This window comes from Tachyglossus aculeatus, chromosome 2 (genome assembly GCF_015852505.1).
Source record: "Tachyglossus aculeatus isolate mTacAcu1 chromosome 2, mTacAcu1.pri, whole genome shotgun sequence".
NCBI lineage: Eukaryota > Metazoa > Chordata > Mammalia > Monotremata > Tachyglossidae > Tachyglossus > Tachyglossus aculeatus.
Genome location: NC_052067.1, coordinates 31,094,892 through 31,113,394, shown reverse-complemented (window position 1 = coordinate 31,113,394; position 18,503 = coordinate 31,094,892). Strand labels below are relative to the sequence as shown.

The 18,503-nt window shown below is 41.4% G+C and overlaps 1 protein-coding gene and 1 non-coding gene across 2 annotated transcripts in view; one reads left to right on the top strand and one right to left on the bottom strand.

Moving 5' to 3' along the window:
• KCNH8 (potassium voltage-gated channel subfamily H member 8) overlaps positions 1–18,503 on the top strand; it is a 268,495-nt gene that overhangs the window by 49,414 nt on the left and 200,578 nt on the right. The window lies entirely within an intron of this gene.
• On the bottom strand, positions 171–308 carry LOC119924472. The gene has a single exon (XR_005449184.1). It is a non-coding gene; the product is annotated as a small nucleolar RNA SNORA7 (small nucleolar RNA).

Sequence of the window (18,503 nt, the reverse complement as noted above, 5' to 3'; positions counted from 1 at the left end):
GACTCCGTGGACGCTTCTCTCCCAGAACACTCCTCCTCCATTTGCAATATTTCTATTGGTGTATACACAGTTTTCTTGATAAGAATAAAGAGGTAGTTTACCTTTGCCTTCATCCGCGCAGTAAACTTGAGTCTCCACCCTTCACTGCTGCCTAGTACATGTGAGTTTTGACATGTAGCAGATTGCCTTCCACTCACTAGCCATTGCCCAAGCTAGAAATGGAATGGGTAGGTCTCTGCTTGACTCGCCCTCCTGTAGCCGAGATGGGTAGAGTACTGGACACTTTCCATGTGCAGTCCTGGGAGGGGCTTTAACTATTAGTTGATAGATATGCTTCATTAGATCCCTGGTCTCCTGGTAGCCAAAGTCTTGTTCAGCAATCAGTCAATCAAACAAACAATGGTATTTATTGAGTACTTACTGTGTGCAAAGCACTGTACTAAGCATTTGGGAGAGTACAGTATGTTAGAGTTGGTAGACATGGTGGATACTAAAACAGTTTCTCAATATTAAAGAAAAACGTTTTGGTGCTTGCCTGGAAGACTAGTTTCATTTCTAATCATTTTTCTCTCACATAATTTTAAAGAGGAGCAAAATAAGCCAGGGAGCGCTCTAGGGCACCCTTATCTAATAATAATAATGGCATTTGTTAAGAGCTTACTCTGTGCGAAGCACTGTTCTAAGCTCTGGGGTAGATACAAAGTAATCAGGTTGTACCACATGGGGCTCACAGTCTTCATCCCCATTTTACAGATGAGGTAACTGAGGCACAGAGAAGTGACTTACCCAAGGTCACACAGTAGACAAGTGGCGGAGGTGGGATTAGAACCCATGACCTCTGACTCCAAACCCGGGCTCTTTTCATGAAAAATCTACACAAGAAGAGCAATCCAAAATAGACTGTGTTTGATGCTAATGGGGGAAAGCAGCATGGGCTAATGGAAAGAGCACAGGGCTGGGAGTCAGAGGTTCTGAATTCTAATCCAGACTCCCCCACTTGTCTGCTGTTCAGCCTCTGTTCAAAAAAGATCTGTGAATTATTTAATATAAAAAAGAGAACAGGGAACCTGAAGTTAAATTGTGGTTTGTATTAATCACAATGCAATTTTATGTCTCTGATATTTTGTAGTGTTTTTTGTTTTCATTGCAAAGTATTTGAGGTCATGAATATGTTAGAATGGATTTTTTTTCTCAATTTTCTAATTTACTTACTACTGTATCTCATGGGGCTTTCAAAGATAATGTTTCCCCAAAGGAGTGGAGAGTCATCCAATGGAATCATAGAGTTTTTATCCAGGGATTCCAAGAAATCGATACTGGCACACATTCTATGTGCAATACTTTTGGGGGAGCAGACTGTATGCTCCCTTTGGGGATGTATGTCAATTGGCTACTGGCTTTCAGTGCAAAAAAGATAATTTACTAAATGGTCCTACAGTAGTATGAATGAGTGCGTGTATCTCCAAAAATGGGATGGTCTACTCAAGACTGTTAGGTTAATGTACTTTCTAAAAGTTGTGAAAATTAATTGGCCTTTAATTTCTAAATGATGTATGATGCTCTCCATTCCATACATCATTCCATATGATTTCAAATGCAATTAGAAGGTAAAATTAGTTAGTCGTTTCTGGGCTAAATTATTCCATTAGTCAGAGGACCTGTCAGGTTCAGTGGGTTGAGTGGAGAGTAGTAGTGTTTGACGTGTGTTTTGCAACATCAGTGCCCCTTTCAGTTCCGCAGAGCTGAGCTTCAGAACGCGTGAGAATGAAGTTATTTCCTTTTTTATAGAGAAAAGCCATGTAAAACCTGATCCTCCAAAGTAGTATTTATATTTTCCTAAGGAATATCGGTGTGTTTGGGGCAGAGGGAGTGATTGTTGTTTTGAATTGCCAGAAGGATGCATGGATAATTAAAGAATCTTATTTTTTGCTGCATCATGCCAGCAAAAGAGATTTCCCTTCATCCTAAAATATACTGTGTGAATTAAGCGCTCAAATCACAATATAAACGGAAATCCTCCTGGGATCCCAGAGTAGGAGGAAAATTCTTCAGACTGAGAATCTGAGGTACAGGAAGTTAAAATGACTAGAAAATCACACAAGAAATCAGTATCAGAATGAGGACAAGCAAACCCTTCTGACCCTATTCCCCCATGGGTCTCTCTTCATTTCCTTCTTTTAGGAGGAGAGCGATTAATTCACCTTTTCTCATATATTTTAACCTCTTGATAAACTAAAGGGGTCAAAGCATTGTTAAAAAATACTGCTGGTCTCTAGATGGCCTTTGCTGTCTCCCGAGTATAAAAAAGAGTATGTTGCAGAGGTCACTTACTTTGATTGGACAAATGCAGTAGACCCACTCTAATGCCTAGAGATCTATTTTTAGAATTGCATCATTAGTGTAATGGGTGTTTGGGAATTATTAAGCCCCCAGTGACATGTATTGATTTTCCAAACTGCTTGATTGAAAATTTTTGATATTAGAATGTGAATCATTCAAGTATGAAATAGGTGATATTTGGACCAGTTTTTGTAAGGGACTACTGTACTACACACCAGTGATTTTTTGGTTACTTCCTAAGTGGATAAGAGAGGCAAAAAATTTCGGTAACCAGTGGTTTACATATTGGCTGAATATAAAATGACAACTTCTGAAAAAAACTGCAATCTTGTATTTCCTCCTATCTTGAGGTTATAGCTACCTGGATGTCCTGCTGACATCTCCAATTAAACATGTCCCAAACTGAACTTGTCTTTCCACCAAACCCTGCCCCTCCCGTCTTTCCCATCATTGTAGGCAATGCCACTATCCTCCCTATATCATAAGCAAGTAACCTTGGCACTGTCCTTGACTCATCCTTGTCATTTCACCCACATAGTCAATCTGTCACCAAATCCTGGCAGTTCTGTCTTCACAACATTGCAAAAATCTGTCCTTTCCTCTCCATCCAAAATGCTACCATGCTGATCCAAACACTTATCCTATTCTGCCTTAACTACTGTATCTGCCTCCTCTCTGACCTCCTGGCCTCCTGTCGCTTACCCGCTCCAGTCCTTTCTTCACTCTGCTGCCTGGATCATTTTTCAATAAAGATGTCCATCCATGTCTCCCCACTCCTCAAGAATCTCCGATGGCTGCCCATCCACCTCCGCATCAAACAGAAACTCCGTAAATTATGATTTTAAAGCTTGATGAATTGTACTTTTCCTTTGAAAGAGTAAAAACTAATAGTGTGGAGGTTTTAATACGAGATTGAAGGAAGATGTTTTCTCATATTTTGGGAAAGACCCTGACATTTATTAGGACCCCACGTTGCTATGAGGCTAGGGTTAAAGTGACAGCTATGTTCTTGGGTGATGCTTTTTAAATCATTTCCTAACAATTCAAAGTGAAATAAAAGTAACAATGAACCAACCTTAATTTAATTAAAATCCTGACAAAAGGTAAACTTTTTGGACATTATTTACATGGTTTTTGAGTCACTACAAGAGACAAAAAAATAGTGGTTTGGGGAAGCAAAATCCATTTTTAAACGGGGAATTAAAATGTTGACAGCTGAATCTGTAGCAAGTTTCCTTTCAGAAGAATTAAAGTGCACTTTCCCTCCTCTAATTTTACATTTTACTTCTTGGAAGGATCACGTAAAATACATTTTCATTAAACAGTGCTTAAAAAAAATTGAAGTTGCTTGTTGAATTGGAAAAATGCATTCTGTGTGGATGCATTCATGAAAGTGTCTTTTGTTTTCAGTACAGAAAAGGTGCTAGATCATGTTACAGTTATTGAGGTTATGTCCAGATTATTAAGAGCCTCATCAGATCTTCTAGACTGTGCTTCTAGACTGTGAGCCCGTTGTTGGGTAGGGACCATCTCTATATGTTGCCAACTTGTACTTCCCAAGCGCTCAGTACAGTGCTCTGCACACAGTAAGTGCTCAATAAATACGATTGAATGAATGAATGAATTAATATATATTGGGGCTGGGCCTTCATTGGTGGGCAGGGAGCCCTGTAATTGTGCTTATTGCTGTTCAGTTGTTGAGGGAGTTCTTTTTCATCTAATATTTCCACTTAAGTGAAATTCTTATTTATTTGTGTAAATGTTTTCTAAAATAAGTCTTACCTACTGTAAATCCAAATGGCACTTGTTGATGAAATTATGTGGCACTCAGTAACAAGAACAAAATGACCAATATAAGTTTGGAATATTGTGGATTTTCGTACTGTTTTAAAAAGACAATTTGTGGTAGACCATATGGTCTTCTCCTCACCTAGAAAATTTCCAGATTCCTGGAACAAAAATGGATTATGCAAGTATGGGCCTTGGGAGAGTAGCTTTCAGTCCCCTCCAAGACAACAAGCACAGATGTGTTATGGTGTGCTTGAAAAACACAGAGTTGGCAGCATGGCTTCAGGCGGATACATCAGCCGATACATTTCCAGTTCTAAATCCTGAAAAAGCAGTGCTGATAAAATAGACTGAGTTGGAACTCCCATTTAACACACCTGTCGCATAGTGAGAACGTAAGTACATGACACTTTGATGGAGTGATGTTTTTGGAAGAAGCTTGAGTTTTCAGATGTCTGCTTTGTTAGGCTTGTCAAAACATGACAGAAAAAAATCCTCAGTGATAATAAAGCGTATTATTTATAGGTGCATCCCGTGGGGATCAAGGAAATCAAACACCTGCTTAAATCACAGGAGATTTTTTTTCTCTGCTTAGTTAAAATAAAAAAGAAGATAAAGTGAATTGCTTACATTAACCCTTTCTAGTTAAGTATTTATTAAGCACCCACTTGGTCAGTGCCTGGTAATTACAGAATAAAGAAATGACATATTCCCTGCCCACTCTATTGGGGGAGACAGACATAAAAAAAGCTTTGACAACTAGAGAAGTAAAAATAAATAATTGAATGTCCAATTGAATAAAACAAATATTTATGAGAGTGTTGAGGATGGTTCTAAATAAATCCAAATGTACTGGATTTGACTGATGGGTTGATCTGGTTTAGAGTATGGAAAAATAACTTCTTGCACTAAAATCACATTTAGGGTTTCCTGACAATTACACAGTGATTGGTAATCAGCATAACATTATTCCAGTGACAGGAGAATCAATCAATGATATTCAACAATTCTTGTGTGCAGATCACTGAATTAAGTGCTTTAAAAGGAGAAGGGGTGGAAACCCAGGCTACCTGGGATTTTTGTGGTTTGGAAAGTAGGTAAGGTGGCAGAGGGAGGAGTGTTTTCAAGGGCAAAATATGCCAGCTTGCCCTTCCTGATCACTAAAACCTCCAAATTGTGAAGGTCTTTATTCCGATTTCTGTAGTTTCTTAAGAAGGTCATTAACAGATTACCAGTCAACAGTTGCTGAAGTGTGCCAGGTTTTTATTGAGATACCCTGGTATTTTGGGACATGTGTATATTTTTACAATGTAAGTGCTTACTGTGTGCCAGGCATTGTTCACACAGGCCTCACAGTCTTACTCCCCATTTTGCAGATGAGGTAACTGAGGCCCAGAGAAGTAAAGCTACTTGCCCAAGGTCACACAGCAGACACATGGTGGAGCCATGATTAGAACCCACATCCTTCTGATTCCCGGGCCTGTGCTCTATCCACTAGGTGTGCTGCTTCTCTGCTTCTGTTCCTTGAAAATGTTAATACACCTCCCCAAAGAAAACAGTTCACTTGTTTCACATCTTAAAAACTGGTTCAGGATTCTTCAAAAGTTTGAAAATATAACTGATCCTATTAGACCACTAATTTGTTTGAATGTTAATTGTGCAGGTGTTTTGGAAAGGTACTAAACATTGTAGTAGGTATGATAGAGGGGTTCAATAGGTTACAGTGTAATAGAGGAAGGGGCACATTCTTTGTCTCAGGAGTGACTTCTTAACTGGAGAAAAATGGCAAGGATGCATAAAAGATGGAAGGTGTTGGGAGATGAAGATGGAAACAGATAGGCATAAATAGACATGGTCCCTGCCTTTAAGGAATTTTCAGTCAGTGACATAGAGACTTAGAGCCAGCTAAGGATGGTCGAGAGCAGGGCCTTAAGCAGGTGAGTTAGAGAAAAGGACACTAAAAGAAAAGACATTGGCAGGTAATAATAATAATAATGATGGCATTTATTAAGTGCTTACTATGTGCAAAGCCCTGCTCTCAACCATCCTTAGCTGGCTCTAAGTCTCTACATCACTGACTGAAAATTTCTTAAAGGCAGGCAGGGACCATGTCTATTTGTGTCTATCTGTTCCCATCTTCATCTCCCAACACCTTCCATCTTTTATGCATCCTTGCCATTTTTCTCCAGTTAAGAAGTCACTCCTGAGACAAAGAATGTGCCCCTTCCTCTACAACACTGTACCAAATCTCTTAACTCTATGAAAGCACCAGGCAAATGTGTAGGGCTCCGAATGCAGGTGTTTGAGAGTGGTGGTGACGATGACAGGGTGGGACCGAAGATAAGAGAAATAGGAAAGGGAGGAGGAGGAAAGAGAAAAGGAGTCTCACCGAGTGACTGCCACGGTCAGCATTCCCTTCTACTCACGATAGCCATGCTGTCACCATTACCTGGGTGGACGCATTGGCAGCCAGTGGAGAAAGGGAGTGGAGAGGAGAAGAGGCACCATGTCCTTAACTTTTTGTCCTCCTGCAGTGGCACTAATAGCTACCCCCCACTACTGTGGATAAACTGGCCCATCATGAGTCTTCACGTGAATCCTTCCAGACCCACTACTGTTCTGTCATTCTGGCCTTGCCAGAAACTCCCTGGATGGACTGGTACTGTTGTGGCTTCTGCGGCCGTTAAAGAGGAGGGCTGGACATCACTCTCCCACTCCTCTCTGTTCTTCTTCTGTCTCCAGTCCACTTTGGTCATTGAGTTCCTCTAGCCACTTCAGCCAAAAGCCAAATAGTTGGCAGAACCAATTCCACAAAGCGTCATGTAGGGTTGCCCTTATTTACCGTAAAATTTGGTTTTCTTTGTGCCTTTTGATGGGAAGTATGTGTAGGGTGTTAGCTCCTTTGTTTTTAATGGTATTTATGCCTTTACTATGTGCCAGGCACTGTCCTAAGCGTTGGGGTAGATACAGGGTAGGTTGGACACAGTCCATGTCCCACATGAGGCTCCAAGTCTTAACCCCCATTATATAGATGAGGTACCTGAGGCACAGAAAAGTTGTGATTTACCCAAGATCACACAGCAGTCAAGTGGCAGAGCTGGGATTAGAACCCAGGTCCTCTAACTCCTAGGCCCTGCCTTTGTCCACGAAGCCATGCTGCCTCACTGCCCTCCTTGAGGGCAGCATTTGTGTCTGATGAATCTATTGTACTTCCTGTTCCAAGCTCATAGTGCAGGGCTCTGTGAACACTAAGCACTCAATAAATAACTGCTCCGTAGGGATGTCGATGATCCTGTCCTACACTGCTTGCCCTGTACCCACCTGCTTGGAACCCATGGGATTCCTATGGTGCCTTGAAGGGTAATTCTTTTGTGGAGAAATGTAACGGTAGGGATTGAAAAATCCTAAAATGCTGCCTGCCAAAGGAAGCAGATGAGCTTCCTGGGACACTAGTCCGATGCTAGGGCCAATTGAGGTGATGGCCCTGTGTCCCCCGGAGAGTGAAACTCTGGGAATTTTGGGCACCTGCACAACAAGGTGGAGGGAGGGAGCAGCTATGCTCCTGAGTCACTGTTGTCCCCGTTCCCTTCCCTCTGCTGCTCCTCCTTTCCCGAGTTTCACTCTTCTGCCAAGGAAGAGGGGGGCCTCTTAGGCATGGAGACCAGTTGGCATCAGTTGGTCTTCTAAAATTTGCTGAAGCATTGAGGAAAGGAAAAGGCTGAGTATTTTCTAAAGGAGAATATGTACTGTGTATTTTTATACCTGACACTGAACCCAGACACCATAAATGGAGCAATGTCAGCATGTTGGGTGAAGTTAAAAGGGATATCATAAGCATAATTGCACTTTCCAGACTTTGAAGAATCACTAGATCTGAGTGACACATGGAAGTACTGCCTCACAAAGACTTCATCAAAGGATGAAGAGAAATTGTTGGAGAGATCATTGGCAAAAGCTCTGTTGCCCTATATTCTTAAAATTCTTTTAGCTTGCTGATAAAAGAACAGGTCTTCTCCTTATTAAAAGTAAGATATATTAGAATATGAGTAAATTTGCTGTATTTGTTTATTTGTCATGTTGGTTTTTTTTTTTAATTCATTTGCACTAGGGACAACAGATGGTTATTTTCCATTTAGAGAACTTTGGATCCAACTTAAACATTTCCATTTGTAATGTGTATGTTCTCCAACCACAAAATGAAACAGAGTATTTCTTTATCAAACACTTATATTGAAGAAGCATGAAACACTCTTTTTGGGATTTATTTTCTTTGCAAAAAATGTCAGTCATTTAGTGTAAAAGGGAATAATAGAAATGAAATTATTTGTGGCTTTTTTCCCAGAGTTCTGAAAGTGAACTTAAATGTCTTGAAGTCAGTTGGAGTGGTATAATTTATGGTAGTTTTGATTTCAGTTGGAAACCAGGGTCATTGTATTTTAGTTCATTTTTCTCCTCTCCACCTGTGGTAGCTAGAAGAGCAGGAAAGGGATCAGTGGGGAGTGTTGAATTGAAGGCCTCTGATATTCTGGGATTTGTGTACTAGTTTCAAATGCTATTGAACCTGAGAAAGTACTGATAGAATGATAGCTAGGATCGGTTTGGGCTGGCTGATCCATTGAACCTAATTCCAATTAGCTTCATTTCCTAAATTTCTCAGGAGAACGTATAAGAATTTGGGGCCATCTTGACAATCCAGAACAATAATCTGTCTATATTTAAAATCTCCACTTTCTAAAAGGTCAACTTGCAAGTGAATTTAACCAGTTTGCTGGTATCTGAATATAAACATTTGTTTTTAACTGGAAGACACAGGCACTATGGCATAGCAAATTTGTGTTTCACCCTTTTTAGGCTATTTTGGAAGCACTGGGTGTTCAGTAGTGTTTTGCTGTTCTCTCCTAGGGCTGCCATTGTTTTGAAGATGAGGAATAACAAAATCTATCACTCCTATTTTCAGATAATTTCATAAAGTTTTACAGACTTTCCTCATCTTGACAACATCCTTGTCAGAGAATATTTATTTAAAATATTGAGTTTTCCAAGTAAAACGAGTTGGGGCGAATAAAATAAAAGAATCCCAACATCGACTTCCCTCAGTTGATCGGACTTAGCATTATTGGAAATAGGGCATCACCAGTGACACAGCCCGATGGATAAATAAAGCACTCGCTGCCGTCTGTTTACTCCAATCGATAAGCTGTAAGCGTACTAATGTAACTGTAATACTTTAGCTCCCCATGGTTGCCTTGGAAGATAATCTGGCACGTGGTTTCATTAACCATGACTGTATTTTCCACTCATTCTGTTCCTGAAAATTTACCAGTGGATTCTGTACAAAGAATCGATTTACTGGAGGAAGGGCCGGTTAAGTAGAAGAGGGCTCTAGCAGAAATATATTCTGAGTGACTTCCTTCCCGCTCAAAGGCCCCAACCCCCCTTAAAAGTCTTCCCAATAAAGAAGACTTTCTTTCACTTTTCCTTTTTCTCTCCCATCTCCCCCACCCACCACAATGTCTACTGTATATTGGACCTTTTTTATTAGACTATTTATTTTGGACTCTGGGATAAAATTGCATTTTTAAAGCATTGATTTGAATGATATCCAGAGTGTGTGACATGATTAGTTAGGTTCACATGTAGTTCTTTTGCTGCTTGTGGTAAAAATGACATTTGAGGAGACTTGAAAAGTATATCAATCAATCAATCAATCGTATTTATTGAGAGCTTACTGTGTGCAGAGCACTGCACTAAGTGCTTGGGAAGTACAAGTTGGCAACATATAGAGACAGTCCCTACCCAACAGTGGGCTCACAGTCTAGAAGGGGGAGACAGAGAACAAAACCAAACATATTAACAAAATAAAATAAATAGAATAGATATGTACAAGTAAAATAAGTATATAGAGTCATAAATATGTACAAACATCTATACATATGTACAGGTGCTGTGGGGAAGGGAAGGAGGTAAGACGGGGGGACGGAGAGGGGAACGAGGGGGAGAGGAAGGAGGGGGCTCAGTCTAGGAAGGCCTCCTGGAGGAGGTGAGCTCTCAGTAGGGCCTTGAAGGGAGGAAGAGAGCTAGCTTGGCGGATATGTGGAGGGAGGGCATTCCAGGCCAGGGGGATGGCGTGGGCCATGTGTTGACGGTGGGACAGGCGAGAATGAGGCACGGTGAGGAGATTAGGGGCAGAGGAGTGGAGGGTGCGGGCTGGGCTGGAGAAGGAGAGAAGGGAGGTGAGGTAGGAGGGGGCGAGGTGATGGACAGCCTTGAAGCCGAGGGTGAGGAGTTGCCATATCTATGGTAAAAGGCATTGTGTCATGTTTTTCCAGTTTAGTGTTCCTGTTTACACTTAAACCATATAAGGATTCAGATTTGTTGGGAGCTTCCTGGTTAGGGTATAAAATATTTACTTGCATAACTGCCCACATGGCATAATTTCCTAACCCTGATTTTTGAGGAGGGCATAAAAGATATTTTGTAGTACGTAATTGCAAGCAGGTATAATAGTGCATGCATAGGAAGGAGAAACATCAGAATTCATTCATTCAATTGTATTTATTGAGGGCTTACTGTGTACAAGTTGGCAACATATAGAGATGGTCCCTACCCAACAACGGGCTCACAATCTAGAAGGGGGAGACAGACAACAAAAGAAAACATGTAGACAGGTGTCAAAATCGTCAGAACAAGTAGAGTTATAGCTATATGCACCTCATTAACAAAATAAATAGAATAGTAAATATGTACAAGTAAAATAGAGTAATGAATCTGTGCAAATATGTACAAGTGCTGTGGGGAGGGGAAGGAGGTAGGGCGGGGAGGTGGGGAGGAGGAGAGGAAAAAGGGGGCTCAGTCTGGGAGGAGGTGAGCTCTCAGTAGGGCTTTGAAGGGAGGAAGAGAGCTAGCTTGGCAGATATGTGGAGGGAGGGCATTCCAGACCAGGGGGAGGACGTGGGCCGGGGGTTGACGGCGGGCCAGGCGAGAACGAGGAACAGTGAGGAGGTTAGCTGCAGAGAAGCGGAGGGTACGAGCTGGGCTGTCGTGATAAGCCAGAAGACTTTGTCTTGTGCTGGAGGATGGGAATTTTCTTCTTTGAAACACGGAGAGGAGAAGGGAGCAGCGTAGCCTAGTGGATCGTACAGGGGCCTGGAAGCCAGAGAACCGGAGTTCTAAATCCAGTTCCACCACTTGTCTGCTCTGTGACCTTAGTCAAGTCACTTCACTTCTCTGGGCCTCAGTTCCCTCATCTGCAAAATGGGGATTCAGTCCCTGTTCTCCCTCCTGCTTAGACTGTGAGCCCCATGTGAGACTAGATTGACTCCCCCAAATCCCTTTAGGCAGGGGTTCGGTCTCAGTTACCTCATCTGTAAAATAGGGAATAAGACTGTGAGCCCCATGTGGGACAGGGACTATGTCCAACTTGCTCTGCTTGTCTGTATCCCAGCACTTAGTTCAGTGTTGACATAGTGAATGCTTAAACACCACAATTAATATCATTATTGTTATTATTATTACTGTACAGGGTTAATCAGGTTGGACACAGTATCTGTCCCACATGGGGCTCCCAGTCTAAGTAGGAGGGAAGAGGATTTAATCCCCATTTTATAGATGAGGTACCTGAGGCACAGAGAAGGTAGTGACTTACCTAAGTTTGCACAGCATCCAGTTGACTGAGCCGGCAATAGAACCCACATCCTCTGACTTCAGGCCCTTGCTCTTTCTACATGGTGACACTGCTGCTTCTCTCTCTTCCTCCTCTGTTTACTCTTCTTTTTCTTCTGCTCCCTTTCTTACTAGATTTAACTATTATGTGGCTCATGTAACAGTCCCTCCTGTTTCAGCCTTTGAAAAATTATGCAAAAAAGTGGGGTAATTTTTAACGGTATTTTTTAAACACTTCCTCTGTGGCAGGCACTGTACTGAGCTCTGGGAAAGATACAAGCAGGGCAAGTTGGACACAGTCCCTGTCCCACATGGGGCTCACTTTCTTATTCCCTATTTTACAGATGAGGTAACTGAGGCCCAGAGAAGTGAAGGGCTGTGAGCCCACTGTTGGGTAGGGACTGTCTCTATATGTTGCCAATTTGTACTTCCCAAGCACTTAGTACAGTGCTCTGCACATAGTAAGCGCTCAATAAATACGATTGATGATGATGATGATGAAGGGACTTGTCCAAGGCCTCACAGAGGCAAGCGGAGGAGCTCGGATTAGAACTCAGGTCTTCCTGACACCCAGGCCATGCTCTATCTATTAGGCCACACTGCTTCCCATAAATACTGTATTTTAAAAGTAAGCAGAGTTTCTCTTTCGAAGCTCGTTGGTTCTGTTCTATGATCGTTTTCGCACCCCTATTTAGCAATTATATATTAGAATAAATGGGAGTGCCTCACGCAGCCAAATTTCTCTTGTCCTCTTAAGGGTGAGGTAGTGAACTTTGAAAGGCACCAGTCTTTCCCATCTGGTATTTGTGTGTCCAAGAGTGAAAGTGAGGATGAAAAATTTCAACTGATGAGCTCCTTAGAAAAGATTGCCTGACTAAAGCTATCCCTTAACTGAGTTTGCTTTCAGCTGAGAAAGCAACTGGGAGACAGAGCTTCGGAAAGGTCAGTCTGGCAAGGGTGCCTAGGAATGAATAATGAATGAAAACTTGGGTCTCCGGTCTTCTTCGTAGCATCAATCATCATCAGTCGTATTTATTGAGCGCTTACTATGTGCAGAGCACTGTACTAAGCGCTTGGGAAGTACAAATTGGCAACATATAGAGACAGTCCCTACCCAACAGTGGGCTCACAGTCTAAAAGGGGGAGACAGAGAACAAAACCAAACATACCAACAAAATAAAATAAATAGGATAGATATGTACAAGTAAAATAAATAAATAGAGTAATAAATATGTACAACCATATATACATATATACAGGTGCTGTGGGGAAGGGAAGGAGGTAAGATGGGGGGGATGGAGAGGGGGAGAGGAAGGAAGGGGCTCAGTCTGGGAAGGCCTCCTGGAGGAGGTGAGCTCTCAGCAGGGCCTTGAAGGGAGGAAGAGAGCTAGCTTGGCGGATGGGCAGAGGGAGGGCATTCCAGATCCATTCGTAGATCAAAAAGGAGTACAGACAGGTAAGAAGTGTTGAAGAAGGTAAAGGGCTGCAGAGTGATCAGATCCCAGAGCTCCAGAATCTGCCGTAGAGGCAGCAAATTATCCAGAAACAAGACAATGGACATTTAAGGAACCCAGGCACCCAAATCCTGCTGTTGCCATCTCTTGAGCCTGCAGAAAGTGGGGATTGTAGTGGTAGAGGATTGTGCGATGCCACTTGCACTCCCTCGACTCCTTTTCTAGGATACAGGGTTCAGCAAGGAAAAAGACAGGCAGGTGGGGCATTGCATTTTGAAATGCTCACGAGGATGTTGGGATCGTTTAGTCTGGAGGAAGTGGTGACCTGCTCCATTCAGGGTTAGCTGAGACAAATACCTAACACTCTTGCCGATTTGTACTTCCTGAGCGCTTAGTCCAGTGCTCTGCACACAGTAAGCGCTCAATAAGTACGATCGAATGAATACGTTGCTGATTCGTACTTCCCGAGCGCTTATTCCAGTGCTCTGCACACAGTAAGCGCTCAGTAAATACGATTGAATGAATACATTGCCGATTCGTACTTCCCAAGTGCCTAGTCCAGTGCTCTGCACATGCTTAATAGATGCCATCATTATTATTATTATTGTTAACTGCCCCAGTGCTTAGAACAGTGCTTTGCACGTAGTATGCGCTTAATAAGTGCCGTTATTATTATTATTGTTAACCACCCCAGTGCTTAGAATAGTGCTTTGCACATAGTAAGCATTTAATAAATGCCATCATTATTATTATTATTATTGTTAACCTTCCCAGCGCTTAGAACAGTGCTTTGCATGTAGTATGCACTTAATAAATGCAATTATTATTATTATTATTATTGTTAACCGCCCCAGTGCTTAGAATAGCACTTTGCACATAGTAAGCGCTTAATAAATGCCATTATTATTATTATTGTTAACCGCCCCAGCGCTTAGAACAGTGCTTTGCATGTAGTAAGCGCTTAATAAATGCCATTATTATTATTATTATTATTATTATTATTATTATTATTATTATTGACAGTCAGTCAGTCACTGTCAGAGCACTGTTCTAAAAGCTTGGGAGAGTCCAATACAAGAGAATTAGTAGACATGTTCCCTGCTCATATTGAGTTTACACTCCTTTTTTTGTTCTTACTAAAGATAAAATGAACAAAAAGATACTTGCATCACACTTGTAAAATGTTGCTTGCCACGATCATTCTGCAGGATTCCTATAATTAAGATTAACGCAGGAGACTTGATGTTGGAGACCCTCTAAGCCCTCCCTACAAACATTACATCTTGTAGTGAAAGTTTGGCAGCAGCCCTTTAATGAGTGTAAATACACATGTCTGTGGGCATCGACATACTTGAGAAAGACGCAATGTGGCCCAGTGGAGAGAGCATGAACCTAGGTTCTAATCTCAGTTTGGCCACTCGTCTGCTGTGTGACCTTGGGAAAGTCACTTCACTTCTCTGGGCCTCAGTTACCGCATTTGTAAAATGGGGATTGAGACTGTGAGTCCCATATGGGACATGGACTTTGTTCAACCTGATTAGCTTGTATTTACCCCATCACTTAGAACAGTTCCTGGCACTTAGTAAGCAAATAACAAGTACCTTAAAAAAATGAGAAAGAGGCTCTAAGGGAGCATTTTTACCTGGTGGTTGATCACCAACAAGTGGATAGTTTTAACTATTTGAAGTATTTCATAAAACCCAAGGCTGTTCTCCACCCTGGACTGCTCTTTGTCATCCTTAATGAGTGTCCACTTCCCATTATCTGCCCTTACCTGGCCCCATTCCAACTTTATTTCTGATTCCTTAAGCGTTTAGTACAGTGCTCTGCACACGGTAAGCGCTCAGTAAATACAATTGAATGAATGAATGAATTCCTCTGACTTCATTTACATATCAGGTCATACTGCATAGTGCAGAAGAGTTCTTAGCATCCTGCCTGCTCCAAGCTGTTGATACCATTGAGTTAATATTGTGTTCAACATATTTCTGATATAATTAGATAGTGTCAGCAACAATTGTTCATTCTAGATAGCCTCAGCTGACCTGCAGTATTGTAAGCTAATGGTTTCAAGCCTAATAGGATTACATTATTTATGGTAGGATATATATTGACAAACATGGTCATAGATTTCTCATTTGCTGCAAAGCCAGTTATTTAACTGTTTGCTGTACTATCACACATGATTCCATAGGTATGTATATTCTGAAGCACAGGTTGTATTTTGATTGTTAAATTTTTGTGATATGAATATAGGCTATTGCAATGACCTTGCTAATTTATTATAAGGATAATGCAATAGAAGACAGGAAGTAAATCCCTTCTCAGTTTACTCTCTTTCTCTTCTCTTATTTCTTATGTATTTATTATTTCTCTTTTATGTCTCTTATTGCTTCAAACACCAAATCTATCTCACTAGCCCTGGCCCCTCTTCTCTCCTGCCATTCCATCCCCCCTATCTTACCTCCTTCCCTTCCCCACAGCACCTGTATATATGTATATATGTTTGTACATATTTATTATTCTATTTATTTATTTATTTTACTTGTACATATCTATTCTATTTATTTTATTTTGTTAGTATGTTTGGTATTGTTCTCTGTCTCCCCCTTTTAGACTGTGAGCCCACTGTTGGGTAGGGACTGTCTCTATATGTTGCCAACTTGTACTTCCCAAGCGCTTAGTACAGTGCTCTGCACACAGTAAGCACTCAATAAATACGATTGATTGTTTGATTGATTGATCTCACATTTCCCCCTTCCTCCAAGTACTTCTCTATCTGAATGTTCTGGTGGAACTTCACTCAGAATGTCTGAAACTAAATTATTTCTTCCATTTCACTGTCCTATCTCATCTCCGTCTCCCAAGCTCAAAATGTTGGCATTATTCTTTGACTCTTCCCTCTCCTTTAACCACAATATTTTCAGTCCGTCACAAATCTTATTGTTTCTTTATGTGCAACTTTTTCAGATTCTGTCTGTCCCTTTCCAATTATGTGACCACCCCCACTGGTCCAGTCACTTGTGCTATCCCCCTCAGCTCGACTACCGCATCAAGCTTCCTAGCTGAACTCCCTGCCTCCGGTGTCTCCTTTCTCCAGGCAGAACTACCCTCTGCTGCCCAGATCATTTTTCCAAAATTTATTAGGGACATATTTCCCCATTCTTCAAAAACCTCCTATGGCTGCCCAGTCTTATCTGCATTAAGCAAAAACTCCTGATAATTGGCTTTAATGCACCCAGTTATCCTTCTCCCTCCTACCTCTCTCTTCTACTATACACCTCATCTCACAGTCTTCATTCCTTTAAAGATAACCAGCTCTCCATCATTATCATTCTCATCTCTTTGGCTGCTGATCTCTTGTTTTCACCCTTCTCCCCTTACTGGAATTCCCTTCCTCTTCATATCCAACAGACCGCACAGCTCTTCCCATTTTCAAAGCCCTTCTCAGAACAGCCAAATGATAAAAAAAAACTTCATATTTTCTTTGAATGTTCTCACATGATTGATGATCACTTGAAAAAGAAATCTTCTATTAATAGCATTAAGTGCCAACTTTGTGCAAAATACTGTGCTCAGTTCTGGGAAAGAAGTACACCAATGAGATAAAGACATGGTTCCTGGCTCTCTAGGGCTAGTGATTGGAACCGGGGCAATGCCTTTATTCATCCAAGTAAAATGCTCTGCACACAGTAAGCACTCAATAAATACAATTAAAATAAAATGAAATAAGGTCAAATAACTGAATAAATTTAATCAGAGTTCCCAGATCAAATTGTTTTCATTTCCACCAGAAATGTGTTCAAAAATAATGTTACACAAATACACACACACACACACACGTCCTCTGTGTTTGAAGATGCCAGTAATCGTGACATTCATCCACATACACTTGTGTGACTGAGAAGGCCAATGCAGCTCCCCAGCCCTGACCGCCTATGTTGTGTTGTATTGTTTGGCGTTTGGTTGACCCTATTTTCAGCTGAAATGCAGCATTTTCTGAAGCCGTTTTGCTGCATTCCTAAAATGTTGCCTTTATCCTTCTAGCTTCTTGTGTTTCCCATTGTCAGCTCCATCATACAGCAGATCTTGGGTTTCCTACTGTCTTCTCTTATGTCCCACCCATTGCAACTGAATTCAGATGAGCATGACTTGAATACTAAGGGTCCAAAATTGTTCCAGACTTCTTGCCTGTGATTCTGACTGGCCTCTTGATGTTGGGTTTAGTCTACAGGTGATTCTAATACATCTGTGTGTGGGGTTATATGTGACTAATAAATAGTATTATTATTGTTACTGCTGTGGGGAGTCCAGATTCCATATCTGCAGAGAAAGTGGGACAGCAGTATAGCTCTCAATTGAAGACCTTTAGTTTGGTGTGAAGCCTAATATTACCTGTTACCACGCTCAGTTCAGCAGTCTGCCAAAGAACTTTCTGGCATTCTTGATTTGATTTTTGACTTCCTTGCATACTGGTGCATCATTATTGCGCTGCTAAAGTAATCCAGTGACAGCAGTTTCCCTGTGATTCCAGTATTTTGGATCACTTCCCCGGGCAGACTGATAAGTTACCTCAATTTCCTTTAGATTCAGCATCAATCTGCAATACTTGGTCGAGTTGGTGAAATGATTTATAATCATTTGCATGTCTTTTAGGGTATGTGCCTCTAGGGCTTAGTCATCTCCATCTTTCTCTAGGACTCTAGATGATGTTCAGAGGTCATCTCAGAGTCTTAAGGAGCTTTTCAGGGCAGCCAAATTTCCTAAACCACTTTTAGAGTCTAGAGTCCAGAGATCAGATCTACTGATGGGATGCAGTGCCTTTGATGGACTGTGAAAACCATGCTGCTACATTTATCTTATATCTGATATGCTGCAAAAACCATATTGACTGTTATGCTACTTATAGGGGTTGAGCAATACCATTAATCTGGAAGGAACACCTAGATTATTCTACCTTCTAAAAGCTAGAGAATAGATTTTCAGAATTAAACAAAAGGATAATAACAATAATAATAATGTTGTTAAGCGCTTACTATGTGCCAAGCACTGTTCTAAGCACTGGGGGAGATACAAGGTAATCGGGTTGTCCCACGTGGGACTCACAGTCTTCATCCCCATTTTACAGATGAGGGAACTGAGGCCCAGAGAAGTTAAGTGACTTGCCCAAGGTCACATAGCTGACAAGTGGCAGAGCCGGGATTAGAACCCACGACCTCTGGTTCCCCAGCCCGTGCTCTTTCCACTGAGCCATGCTGC